This window comes from Podarcis cretensis (genome assembly GCF_951804945.1).
Source record: "Podarcis cretensis genome assembly, chromosome: 16".
Classification (NCBI taxonomy): domain Eukaryota; kingdom Metazoa; phylum Chordata; class Lepidosauria; order Squamata; family Lacertidae; genus Podarcis; species Podarcis cretensis.
In genome coordinates this window covers 3,285,570-3,298,967 of record NC_137186.1, presented here as the reverse complement: position 1 = coordinate 3,298,967, position 13,398 = coordinate 3,285,570, and the positions used below count along the sequence as shown (strand labels likewise).

The window sequence follows — 13,398 nt, the reverse complement described above, 5'->3', positions numbered from 1 at the left end:
CAGTTTATATATCAGTGGGGCTGTGGGTTAAACCACTGAGCCTAGGACTTGCTGATCAGAAGGTTGGCGGTTCAAATCCCCGCGACAAGGTGAGCTCCCGTTGCTCCGTCCCTGCTCCTGCCAACCTAGCAGTTCAAAAGCACGTCAAGGTGCAAATAGATAAATAGGTACCACTCCAGTGGGAAGGTAAACGGCGTTCGCCAGAAGCGGCTTAGTCATGTTGGCCACATGACCCGGAAGCTGTACGCCGGCTCCCTCAGCCAGTAAAGCGAGATGAGCGCCGCAACCCCAGAGTCGTCCGCAACGGGACCTAATGGTAATCCAAGCGGGAGATAACTAGAGCATAGAATCATAGAATCATAGAGTTGGAAGAGACCACAAGGGCCATCGAGTCCAACCTCCTGCCAAGCAGGAAACACCATCAGAGCACTCCTGACATATGGTTGTCAAGCCTCTGCTTAAAGACCTCCAAAGAAGGAGACTCCACCACACTCCTTAGCAGCAAATTCCACTGTCGAACAGCTCTTACTGTCGGGAAGCTCTTCCTAATGTTTAGGTGGAATCTTCTTTCTTGTAGTTTAGATCCATTGCTCCGTGTCCGCTTCTCTGGAGCAGCATGCACTTGCCCACTTAACAGCCTAGCAGCCGAGTCCCATACGAGCTTCAGCCTCTGGACAGTCTTCCAGGGTAGCCCCACGGACAGCACATTACAGTAGTCCAAGTGGGAGGTCATCAGAGCACGGGCAACTGAAGCCACGGAGATCTGCCTACCCAGACATTTAGAAAGTTAATGCAGGTCTTCACCTGCTTTTAAATCTATTGTTATTTCCTAAGGGCTTTCACTCCTGCTGTTAATTTTCCCTAGCGGCAAATCTTATTGCTTTATCTTTTTTTTTGCATTGAGCTTTTTTTTAAATACGTATATAAACAACCCAGCAGCGTATAAACTTTATGAAATAAATAAATAAAACGTGGACACTCTGTTCCGTTAGCACAGGTATAAGTGCTCCCAGGAGACCAATGATTGCCGTGTACTGGCTCAGAAGAAGATAATAAAAATTTCCCACGCAGGGCAAGTAGGGAGCTTTCTACAGTAGTTGCAGAAGTGAACACAGTGCTTTTTTTTCTCCCCTCAAAAAATGTTTAGGGGTACTCTCACTTCCCTACTCCTATTGAAATACTGCCCCCCGATGAGGCCAAACTTAGATTCACAAAATGTTTAGGGGTGTGCGTACCTCTGCCTTTCCCCAGGGAAGAAAAGCACTGAGTGGACATAACAAGCGTCTGGCCGTTCAGTCAGATTAAAGACAGGCTCCTAGAGTGCATTGTCCTTTTCTCAAAACAGATTCCGCAACGGGGAGCCTGCAAGCAGCACCCCAGGACAAGACCTCTCTCTCCCCTCCTGTGGTTTCATGCAACCAATATTCAGAATGCTGGAGGAGACTCTGGAGAGTCCCATGGACTGCAAGAAGATCAAACCTCTCCATCCTTAAGGAAATCAGCCCTGAGTGCTCACTGGAAGGGCATATCCTGAAGCTGAGGCTCTAAGACTTTGGTCACCTCAGGAGAAGAGAAGACTCTCTGGAAAAGACCCTGATGCTGGGAAAGATGGAGGGCACAAGGAGAAGGGGACGGCAGAGGACAAGATGGTGGGACAGTGTTCTCGAAGCTACCAGCATGAGTTTGGTAAAACTGCGGGAGGCAGTGGAAGACAGGAGAGCCTGGCGTGCTCTGGTCCAGGGGGTCACGTAGAGGCGGACACGACTAAATGACTAAACAACAACAACAACGATATTCAGAAGCATTTCTGCCTGCATCTGCGGAGGCTGAACAGCCATCATGCCATCAAAAGCCCTCTTCTCCAAGAATACTCTTTTATTTTTTATTATATTTTTTTATTGATTTTTTAACATATCAGTTCCAACAGTCATACAACATATCTTCTCATCTTATACAATGTTTTAGACTTCCGTCAACACCTCTGATGATTTTCCGTTCTTTATCACTTATTCTGCATTTCTTAATTTCTATATTGCATTTAGTTGTCCTTAATTCTTTTCATAGTCTTTCTTGTAATATTTCAAGAAAACCCACCTTACACAACTTCTTGCAGTCCTATTAGCATAATCTGTTCATCACAATTACTTTTCAGATAGTTCATATATTTACTCCAGTCCTCTAAGAATCTCTGATCCCGCAGGTTTCAAATCATTCCTGTTAATTTATCTAATTCTGCATAGTCCATCAATTTCATCCTCCATTCTTTTTTTGTCGGTAGTTCTTCTTGCTTCCATTTTTGTGCCAATATTATTCTTGCTGCTGTCATTGCATATAAAAACAGCTTACAACCCTGTCTGTCAATATCATCTCCTACAATGCCACCAAGAATTCTCTTTTAAAGCCATCACTGCCTCATGTGGCAGGGAGTTCCATAGTCCAGCTATGAAGGACTGTGCTGGATCTTTGCTTCGCTGAATGTCCACATTCCCTAGTTTTACGAGAGAGGAGGAAGAGCTTTCCTCCACCCGCTTCCTGCAGGTCAAGCATCATTTTGTAAACTCCCGTTATGTTTTTTTTTAATCGCTTTTCCTATGTGTAGAAGAATACATGACCAAAAGATGCTCCAACAAGAATTTATTGATATGTATAGACTGATTTCACAAAGTTAAGTTAAGCTAAGCTAAGCAGATATATAAGAATGAATGTTTAATTATTAAGATACAAAATTACAATCTCAATAATAAAGTTACAAGATAATAACAAGGTTGGGTGAAGACACAGGTCAAGAAATAAGAAATGGATAAATGTTGGTACATAATGAAATGTGAAAGTGTGAATTTACGAATCTTATGTATATGTATCAATATGTAAAGATTTCATATATGTATTGCAACATTAATAATAAATAAATCAAGTGCAATTTTTTTTAAAAAAAATCGCTTTTCTTCCAAGCTAAAAAAAAAATAATCCCAGAGGCTTTTCCTCACAGGGGAGACGCTCCACCCCCTTGATCCTGTGGGTCGAATTCCCCGCCGGAGGCGAAATCAAGCCTTAGATGAGCTCTCCTTCCAAAGGAATCGCAGGGCTGGAAGGGAACCCCTGAGGTCATCCATCCCAACCCCGCCCCTGCAGTGCGGGAAGTCGGACCTGATCTCTCTCTCTCTCTCTGCCCGCTGGAGTCTCGCCAGAGGAGAGGAAGCATCGCACCAGTTGGAGAACGAAGATGCTCTTCTGGCACAGCTTGAACTAAAAAGGGAAAGCATTTTAAGATCAATTGGGGAGGGCGTGGGAAACAGGAGGCAGCGGAGCCGGCAGGACATCCATTTAGTATTGCCCATCACAAGCAGAAAGCCTCCGGCCTCCTCTATCTCCTCCTCCCAAAGCATCTCTATTCCTGGTGCCTGAAACCTTAATCGCTTCTGGGAACAGCAGATTGGGTACCAACATCAGCACCACCGTCTCTGATGCGGCGCCCTCTTCTGGTCACGCCTGGGCTCTGCAGCCTCCTGGCGCACCCAAAATGAAGAAATAAAACCCCATGTGTCACGCATCTTTAAAGGGAGCCGGGGGGGGGGGGCGAAAGCGCTTCTTTTATTTATTTCCTTAACGCGTGCGTAAAAAAGGGCTTTGTATCCGAAATCAAACTGCCCATCTTAACCGCCCTCTCCAGCAATAAGGTGGGCAGAGTCCAGGTAAGCGCTATTACTCAGAGTAGACCCATTGAAATGAATGGATCTAAGTAGTGTCCGGTTTTTTTTTTGCCTGCGTGTGACTATGCAAAAATATGCACGTTGCATTCAGAATTCTGTTTTTTTAATTTTCAAAGATCTTTATTGAAACTTAACATATATACATAATAACCAAAATTCCCAATGATTCCCTCACATAAAATATAATACCTAAATTACAACAGATGCATAATTATACACTTAATTATAAAACCCACCTCCCACCCTCTACTTCCCTCCACAGCAATTCAACTTCTTTATATTTCTTTCTACCTCTTTTCCTTGCATTCTATAATAAATTATTTTTGTTAAATTCTGATTTTTCCTTCTTTCTTTATTTCTTTTGTTATTGCTTACATTTTTTTTATTCTAAGCCTATTAACATGTCAATTTTAGAACAAAATGTATTAGGTTGTATTCAGAATTAAGCTGCCCCTCTTTCCTCTCTTAAACAGTGTTTAGCTACTCAGAGGAGACCCACTGAAATGGATGGGCCAGAGTTAGTTTGCTCGGAGTGGAATTAATGTCGGATAACACAGCCCCATAATTTTGCAAAGTGTTTGCTGGAGTGATTTGCAGAGATGTCTGAGAATTATGAGCAATGTTACATCAGCACGGCTTTCAGTCAAGAGGAATCTGCCATTTTTGGCACCCACAATCCGTTTGATTTCTTGTCGCTATGGGTACTGTACTTGGAATAAATTTTCCCACAAAATGACAGAGGGCAAGGCGGATCTGTTGCTGAGTTTCATTGCTTCAGCCCAGATGGGTGTTATTTCTTTGGGAGAACAGCCCAGTCACTCTGGGCTTAAGGCGTCCCAAATAGGTGTTCCCTGATTCCTTTTAGTATGTCCCCACAAATTTTGTTGTTTAGTCGTGTCCAACTCTTCGTGACCCCCTGGACCAGAGCACGCCAGGCACTCCTGTCTTCCACTGCCTCCCGCAGTTTGGTCAAACTCATGCTGGTAGCTTCAAGAAGACTGTCCCACCATCTCGTCCTCTGTCATCCCCTTCTCCTTGTGCCCTCCATCATTCCCAACATCAGGGTCTTTTCCAGGGAGTCGTCTCTTCTCATGAGGTGGCCAAAGTCTTGGAGCCTCAGCTTCACGATCTGTCCTTCCAGGGAGCACTCAGGGCTGATTTCCTTCAGAATGGATCGGTTGGATCTTCTTGCAGTCCATGGGACTCTCAAGAGTCTCCTCCAGCACCAGAATTCAAAAGCATCCATTCTTTGGCCATCAGCCTTCTTTATGGTCCAGCTCTCACTTCCATACATGGTCCAGCTCTCACTTCCATACATCACTCCTGGGAAAACCAGAGCTTTAACTATACGGACCTTTGTTGGCTTTTTAAGATGCTGTCTAGGTTTGTCATTGCTTTTCTCCCAAGAAGCAGGCGCCTTTTAATTTCGTGGCTGCTGTCACCATCTGCAGTGATCATGGAGCCCAAGAAAGTAAAATCTCCCACTGCCTCCATTTCTTCCCCTTCTATTTGCCAGGAGGTGATGGGACTAGTGGCCATGATCTTCCACAAATTTACGTATACTAATTTATTGCAGCTAAGAACCTTGGGCTTGAGTTTGCTTTCTTTCTCTTCCCTCCCAATCCATTTTCCTTTTGTGCTGTGCCTTTAAAAAAAATATCAGGGATGGGGAACTTCTTTTAACCTGAGGGCCAGATCCAAAACCAGTCCACCTACTGTGAGTCTTCTTTTAAAAAAAAACCAGATGGGGAGGGCCCCTATGACACCTGGTGACTCAAAGTTCACGCTGGGAGACAGGCAGAGTTGAGCAGCCTCTCGCGTCTCTCCAAAGGAAGCTTGTGGTAATCCCCTTTATTCTGGCGCCGGGGGTCCCAACACTCTCTGCGTTTCGTCATCCTACACACAAGGTCTCTGGAACAGCTAGGGAATCCTAGTTCAAGTTCAAGCTGCCCCAAAAGGAACTGATTCCAGTTCACATTCGACCCTTTATGAAACAGACTAGTTAAGTTGCTAGTTCAATCTGAGCTCCTCTCAAATGCCTCTTGGCTAAATTTCTTTCCAGCGTTCAAAGCATTGCAAGCTGCTCTGCTGAACTATGAAATAGACTTAAGAATGTTAAGAAAACATCAAAACACACACAACAGTGGAATGTAAATGACTCATTTCCTTCCTATACTTATAATCTTAAAGGCCTAGAGTTCAGAAATTACAGAAAAAGTCAAAGGTGACTGTTATAAGTTTCTGGGGTGAGTGGACAGATCCCCCTAAATTCTTTAATTAATAAATGTTATAATTTAGCTAATATTTGGAGTATTAAGGGAAGATGCCAGGCACAGGCAGGTTGTACTAGCTAAGGCTTCACAATTGGGACGTTCAGGAGATGACAACTGTGAGATATAAATTCCCTTTCCATGTTTTTATAATTTTAAGGATGCTTTTAGTAATGCTCTCCCATGCGGGTCTAAAGACCTCGATCCATACTTCTGACATTTTAAAGGATGTTCTTAAGCAACAAGGATGTTCTTAAGCAATTGTCTGTAGGACAATAGTGTGTGTGTGTAGAATTTGACAGGAGTTGCAAAATCTGCTCCCCTTCCCTGGGGGGGGGGGCGTGTTGCTAACTGGCATCTGGGACCCCCAGTGACCTGGATTGGGGGCGGAGGACTGCCGCTCACGTCACCGAGATTCCCGGCTGCATCACGCCCCTAGCTGACCAATTGGGGTGGTCAGGGGTGTGGCCACAGGATATTTAAACTGAAGCGCGGCACGACCTCCTTTCGCCTCCTCTCCGGATCTCCCAGTCCACCCGCCCTCTTTTCCCCCCCCAATAGATTTTTATTGAGATTTTAAAGGTTACAAAAAGAAAAAATAAAGAACAATACAAGAACAAAGAAAAAAAAACACACGAAAAAAGATGCAGATAATTAAAAACAACAACAAATCAATCATTTACATAACTTTCTTTCCTTTGCTTATTTCCTTGACCTCCTCACACCTCCCTTTTTTGTATTCTAATTCAATTAGATATTTCAGCAAATCCTTTCCATCTTTATTTTTATCCTAATGATTTATCTTAATATACTATAATTTTACATTCTGTTCTTTCACCAATTAACAATCCATTTTTACTTAATCCTTTATATCATTTCTGCTAAAACCACATTACTTCATTCCAACATCCTTCTAACATTCCTTAATTTTACAATGTTTCTGTAGATAAACTTTGTTTCTTCCAATCTTCTTCCACCGACTCTTCTCCTTGGTCTCGGATTCTGCCAGTCACTTCCGCCAGTTCCATATAGTCCATCACCTTCATCTGCCATTCTTCCCGCACCCGCCCTCTTTTGAAGCTTCCATATGACTTGACCTTGCTAGGGACATATGTCGGCCGCCATATTGGTGGGGCCGGGTAGGAATTTTCCCCACTTGGCAAATTGGCACCAGCCTTTTGGTTTTCGCCTAGCTTGTAGCAATCGTCACAACTTTGTTAGGGAAGCCTTTGATAGCCTCTAGGTGCCCCTATCCCTTCAAAGGGGGTGTGGATCCTGTCCAAAGCTTGGTCATGGGCTAGGACCATGTCATGACCCACCGGCACCCCTGGGGGCACCCCGATTTGATGTATATCAACAAAATTCTGCCCTTATTCCCTTATGGGGGACACAAGAGCCCTTATAGAGTCCTTTGCAGGTTCTCCATCGGTCAGAGAAAAGAACAGAGGCCAGTCAGATAATATTGAGAAGCAAAGCAGCTAGTAAGCCTGATCTTTATTGATCCGTTGCAACAGGGTGCTCCCCTCTCACGCAGGAAAGGAGGAGGAACCCAGAACTAAGGTGTGTCCACCCTTATATAGACATTTTAAATTGCCCGCCCTGGAGTCCAAGACCACCCCCAGAAACATCATACCTACATCACAGAAAGGGTGGTCTACAACAGAAATCTGAGTGCGTTGTTTACCTCCTGTCTAGCAGGTTACCTGTTAATGGTCACTTGATACCCTGGGGAGCCTGGCCAGTCTTTTGTAATGAGAAATACTTAGTTCCTGCAGAAACAATAACTATCATCAGTGCAGGTAAGAAAATAATAATAATTTTAATTTTTATCATCTACAATACCGTCTTATTTATTTTATAGTACAGTGGTACCTCTGGTTAAGAACTTAATTTGTTCTGGAGGTCCGTTCTTAACCTGAAATGTACTTAATCTGAGGTACCACTTTAGCTAATGGGGCCTCCTGCTGCCGCCACACAATTTCTGTTCTCATCCTGAAGCAAAGTTCTTAACCTGAGGTACTATTTCTGGGTTAGCGGAGTCTGTAACCTGAAGTGTCTGTAACCTGAGGTACCACTGTACAGTACATTGATTATTGCTTTCATTTTATGGATCAATTAGATAGTAAAATTCATGTTAAATTGCTGTTTTGGGGTTGTTTTTAAAGGTCGGGAACGGATTAATCCGTTTTGCATTACTTTCTATGGGAAATAACACCTTGGTTTTGGAACGCTTTGGTTTTGGAACGGACTTCTGGAACGGATTAAGTTTGAGAACCAAGGTAGAATCTAATAAGGGTTGCAAATGCTGAGAATGTATAACTGATAGGTGACCACAAGCTGAGAACATATATATCTGATAGCTGACCACAAACAGTTTCAAGGTGACAGATATACACATTTAGCAGAACTCGTGGTTACAGTGCTTGTAAGACGCGCGGCTTGTGGTCAGAGACCCAGACATGGAGACCTCTTGCACCCGGGACTGGATCATTTGGTAGGCAAATTGTGGTTTGCCTTTTAGCTTTGTCAGATGAGAAACTAGCTTGTGCCTGCATATGTGGTTAACGCACATAACTGGGACAAATTGCGGTATATTGTTTACGTCAAATAGAAGGGGGCTTTGACCATATTTGCACAACGATTAACAGGGGAAGTGGGGTGGTCATATGTTAATAAGGCGGACGCGATACGCTGTAAACTTTGCACACCCCTTCCTGGTGGGCGTGTAGAGGAGGGACTTTTAAGCTCAGGAAAAGGATATAACCATAGCTGTCAACTTACAGATTTGAAAATAAGGGACCAGCAGCCTCGAAAATAAGGGATCAGCAGCCAAAATAAGGGATTTCCCAAGGGGCACAGGCATGTTCAACTTCTGAGCCCCTCCGAGCCAAAGGCAGAAAGCCCAGCCAGCAGCCAAACAAAGCCTCAAGCGGTGGTTCCCACAGCGCAGCAACCCGGCAAAGGGGATGCAGCAAGGGAAACCACCGTCACCTCTCCGCTGGGAAGCGCTGAGCAAAGGCGAGTCCCCAGGCAAGGCGGCCGATTTGATTGGCACAAGGCATGCAGGCTCCACCCCCCAGTCGTTCTGAGACTCCTTATTGGGTGAGCAACGTAGCCAAGCAACACAGTTGGAGCCTCCCTCCTCCCTGGCAGGCAGGGAGGGAGGGAGGGAGAGGAGCTGCTTCCTTTGAAACCCGGGAAATTTAAGGGACATCATCAATAAGGGACAGCAGCGGGACACGGTGCTGGGATAAGGGACTTTCCCGCCAAATAAGGGACGGTTGACAGCTATGGATATAATGCTGCGTTGGTCACCCATCTTGCAATGATGTTTTTCTTTCAATAAACTTTTGCTACTTTGCCAATTTTGCCCAGAAGTTATTTAAAGGATTCTGGGACTTTTAAGTCTTAGGAACCAGTGGGTTTTTTTGTTTTTTGTTATCTCTTACAACAATCCAGCATGGATCATTTCTGTCCAGAGAGAAAAGGCACCAGAGACGGAGAGTTTCATGTGCAAAAAAAATGAATCATATTTATTTATAAATGTACAGGCTGATTCGAAATCATTGAGCACCAAGCATAGGCAGAAGGGATCTCAAGGCAGGGTTCAGATCCCAAGGAGAACATTATTATTATTATTATTATGCCTCTTCTTCCTCTTCACCTGAAACTGCAGGGAGCTCAGCTGTCAGAATTCGAACCCAGCGCTGCTGAGATCTTTGCTGCTGACATTCATCTGAGGGAAGCGCCCTAAGAAACTTTCTTATGGAATTGAAGGCAACACCATTGCCGTATACTGTACTGAAGTCATTTTCCTCGTGGACCCTGTTCTTCGGCACAGCTCCCAAATCTGACGCCGTCCCCTAGGGTGAATTTATGGCATCCCGTCTCACTTCCAGGGAGCAGAAGGCGCTGCGTGTGGCAAAGATGATCCCTCAACAAGAAACCCACAGACAGGACCTTGAGAGCTACAGCAACTGGGATTCAAAGACATCTCGCCTCCGGCAGCTGATAAACCTATCCGTTGTGGCTAGAAGCCATTGATGGTTGCAAGAAGAATTACTGACAAAAGTAGAATGGAGGATGAAGTTGACGGACTATGCAGAATTAGATAAATTAGCACGAAGGATTCGAAACCTGCGGGATCAGAGATTCTTAGAGGACTGGAGTAAATATATGAACTATTTGAAAAGTAATTGTGATGAACAGATTACACTAGTAGGACTGCAAGAAGTTATGTAAGGTGGGTTATCTTGAAATGTTACAAGAAAGACGATGAAAATAATTATTAGTTAAGGACAATTAAATGCAATATAGAAATCAAGAAATGCAGAATAAGTGATAAAGAACGGAAAATCATCAGAGGTGTTGACGGAAGTCTAAAACATTGTATAAGATGAGAAGATATGTTGTATGACTGTTGGAACTGATATGTTAAGAAATCAATAAAAATGTGTATATATATATATATATAGAAAAGAAGCCATTGATGGTCTTCTCATCTGCAAATTTGTCCAATCCTCTTTTCAGGCCACCCAGGTTGTGGGAGTCTCCTGTGGCAGGGAGTTCCCCTGTTTAACCCTTCACTCTGGGAAGAAATCCTTCCTTTTCCCCATCCCAAATCTTCCAACGTTCAGATTCCAGTGTTACGAGAGAGGAACAGAAAGCTCTCTCTGGTTGCCTCTGGACAACTCTTTTACAGAGCATTTACCCCGATTTGATCGCGGTGAGGTCAGATGCTGCTATCGGGCACTTATTCTGAACTTTTGGGTGCCATTCTGTCAAGCAAGTATCACCTCAGGGCATTTCACCGTCACTTTCCTGAAAGCAAAAAATGGCGATGTTCGTGGCGAAAGTGGCATTCATTGCGCAACCCTGAATTTGTTGGCATGGAATCGAATCCAGCAGAAAACAGCCTCTTCCACTAGGGTTGCCATAAGTCCAGAATTCCCCGGACGTACCTGGAATACTGTGGTCGAAAGCAGTGTCCAGGCGGAAATAGGCAAGATGTCCGCATTTTCACTTTTGAAAAATATGGCAACCCTCCACCCGCTTTGCCCACAGTCGTTGGGGCCCTGATCCATTGGCCCCTAATGTTACGATATGGATGCAATGCAGCTGCAAAGTGCTAGCTTGAAAAGTAAACATGATGGGAATGTTGGGACTGTTCCGTGGGAATCAGAGGGACAGTCTATTCACAGTGCGAAGCACCGGAATTAGCTCAGAGTGTAATATGAGCTCTTCCGTTTATTCCTATCCAGGAAGTGTTTGTCACTAGACTGCTGGAGCTTGAAGAGAGCAGTCACGTTTTTTTGTAATGCTGCAAAGACAGAAATAAAGGCATGTAAATATGTTTCTGTCTATCTCTTTCCCCTGCCCAGGGGGGCAGGAAAGAGGGGGTGTGTTCTTCTCACGTTTGAGAAGAATCGCCGATCGAGACCTTGCCTGCGCCTGCTGGGGAATGCAGCCAGGGAGGTCAACAGGGAATCAAGCCGGGTGCCTAGGATTGTTGAAAGTTCCTCCTGATAAAGGGCTTGATATCACAACACCTAATAGGTTGGCTTCCAATGGATGTGACAAAAGAGTCCATATAGTCCACCATCTTGCTTCTCTCAGCGGCCAACTAGACGCTTGTGAGGCAGGGGATGAAGGCGGCGGTCCCTCAGCCGCTACCGTTCACCTCCGAAACAGCCCCTGGGCACACGGCGGGGCTTACTCCTAGGGAAACATGCATAGTAGTGCAGAATTTCATCCCACCCAGGCGCTCAGGTCCTGGAAGTGACAGAGGACGAGCCCTTTTTGTTGTTGTCCATTTGCAACCTAGTATAACTCTTACAGGACGTGGGTGGCACTGTGGGTTAAACCACAGAGCCTAGGACTTGCCGATCAGAAGGTCGGTGGTTCGAATCCCCGCAACGGGGTGAGCTCCCGTTGCTCGGTCCGTGCTCCTGCCAACCCAGCAGTTCGAAAGCACGTCAAAGTGCAAGTAGATAAATAGGTACCACTCCGGCGGGAAGGTAAACGGTGTTTCCGTGCGCTGCTCTGGTTTCGCCAGAAGCGGCTTAGTCCTGCTGGCCACTTGACCTGGAAGCTGTATGCCAGCTCCCTCGGCCAATAAAGTGAGATGAGCACCGCAACCCCAGAGTCGGCCACGACTGGACCTAATGGTCAGGGGTCCCTTTACCTTTACCTATAACTCTTACACCCAATGGCCGTAATAAATCAAACTAACTAACTAACTACCTTTACCTATAACTCTTACACCCCTGGGGACATCTGAGCCTGGAGAAAACATGGCCTTGTTTGGGGTGGCTCCATTTCACTTCGAAAAAATGAAAGGCACTCGGTTTGGCATTAGAAGTGAGCAGTGGCTGATTCAGGTATGAGAGAAGAATGGGAGTGGATTTGCTTTCATGGAACCCGTTGCAATGTTGATTGGGATCCCTGGCAATGCCCTCTGAGGGACCCCCCCTCTAACACCGGCACCCCAACTTTGACAGGAGGTAGCAGCAGATAAAAAGCCCTAGGACACCCCCCTCCTGGGAGAGCCCTTATGCATGCAAAGCAGATGCTCAACCACTGAGCTATCAGGTTTAGTGACAGATATAGTCTCCGTTTACTTTTTATTGGAATATGCAACGTACGGGGAATGGGACCCTTTTTGGCCAGAGGCTTGGGTCAAAAAGGGAGCAAGCCTCTGCAACCGGGGCCACTTTGATAGGTGAATGCCCATCTGTCAATCACTGGGTACCCTGTGACGTCAGGCACATCATGCGACCTCAGGTGTTTCCTCTCAGGTGAGGGAAAGTTCAAGGCGCAGGAGCTAGGGGAGAACCGGAAGCCCGTTCTGAGCCTGAGGAGGGGCTCCCAGTTCTTCATTTCCGCCTGCTGCTTAAACTTCCTTCTTTGAGGTGTCGTATTCTCATTAGTCAACCCTAATTCATGACCCTTTGGTGATTACCTCTCTTTCAAATCAGAACCAGTGAAGGCGGTGAAGGTCCTGTGTGAGTGTCTGGAGGCAGTTGGAGGATGGATGGCAGCTAACAGATTGAGGTTGAATCCTGACAAGACAGAAGTACTGTTTGGGGGGGAACAGGGGGAGGGTGGATGTGGGGGCCTCCCTGGTCCTGAATGGAGTAACTGTGTCCCTGAAGGACCAGGTGCGCAGCCTGGGAGTAATTTTGGACTCACAGCTGTCCATGGAGGCGCAGGTCAGTTCTGTGTCCAGGGCAACTGTCTACCAGCTCCATCTGGTATGCAGGATGAGACCCTCCCTGCCCCCGGACTGCCTCTCCAGAGTGGTGCATGCACTGATTATCTCTCGCTTGGACTACTGCAATGCACTCTATGTGGGGCTACCTTTGAAGGTGACCCAGAAACTACAACTAATCCAGAATGCGGCAGCTAAACGGGGGACT

The 13,398-nt window shown here is 45.6% G+C and overlaps 1 protein-coding gene and 1 long non-coding RNA gene across 2 annotated transcripts in view; one reads left to right on the top strand and one right to left on the bottom strand.

Moving 5' to 3' along the window:
* Positions 1 to 10,927, bottom strand: part of MRPL9 (mitochondrial ribosomal protein L9) — a 97,652-nt gene extending 86,725 nt beyond the window's left edge. The window contains exon 1 of the mRNA XM_079958466.1: positions 10,923 to 10,927. The gene's annotated coding sequence lies outside the window, so the exon portion shown is untranslated. The remainder of the gene's footprint in view (positions 1 to 10,922) is intronic.
* LOC307205904 overlaps positions 1 to 13,398 on the top strand; it is a 260,341-nt gene that overhangs the window by 32,812 nt on the left and 214,131 nt on the right. The gene's annotated exons all lie outside the window — the stretch shown is intronic.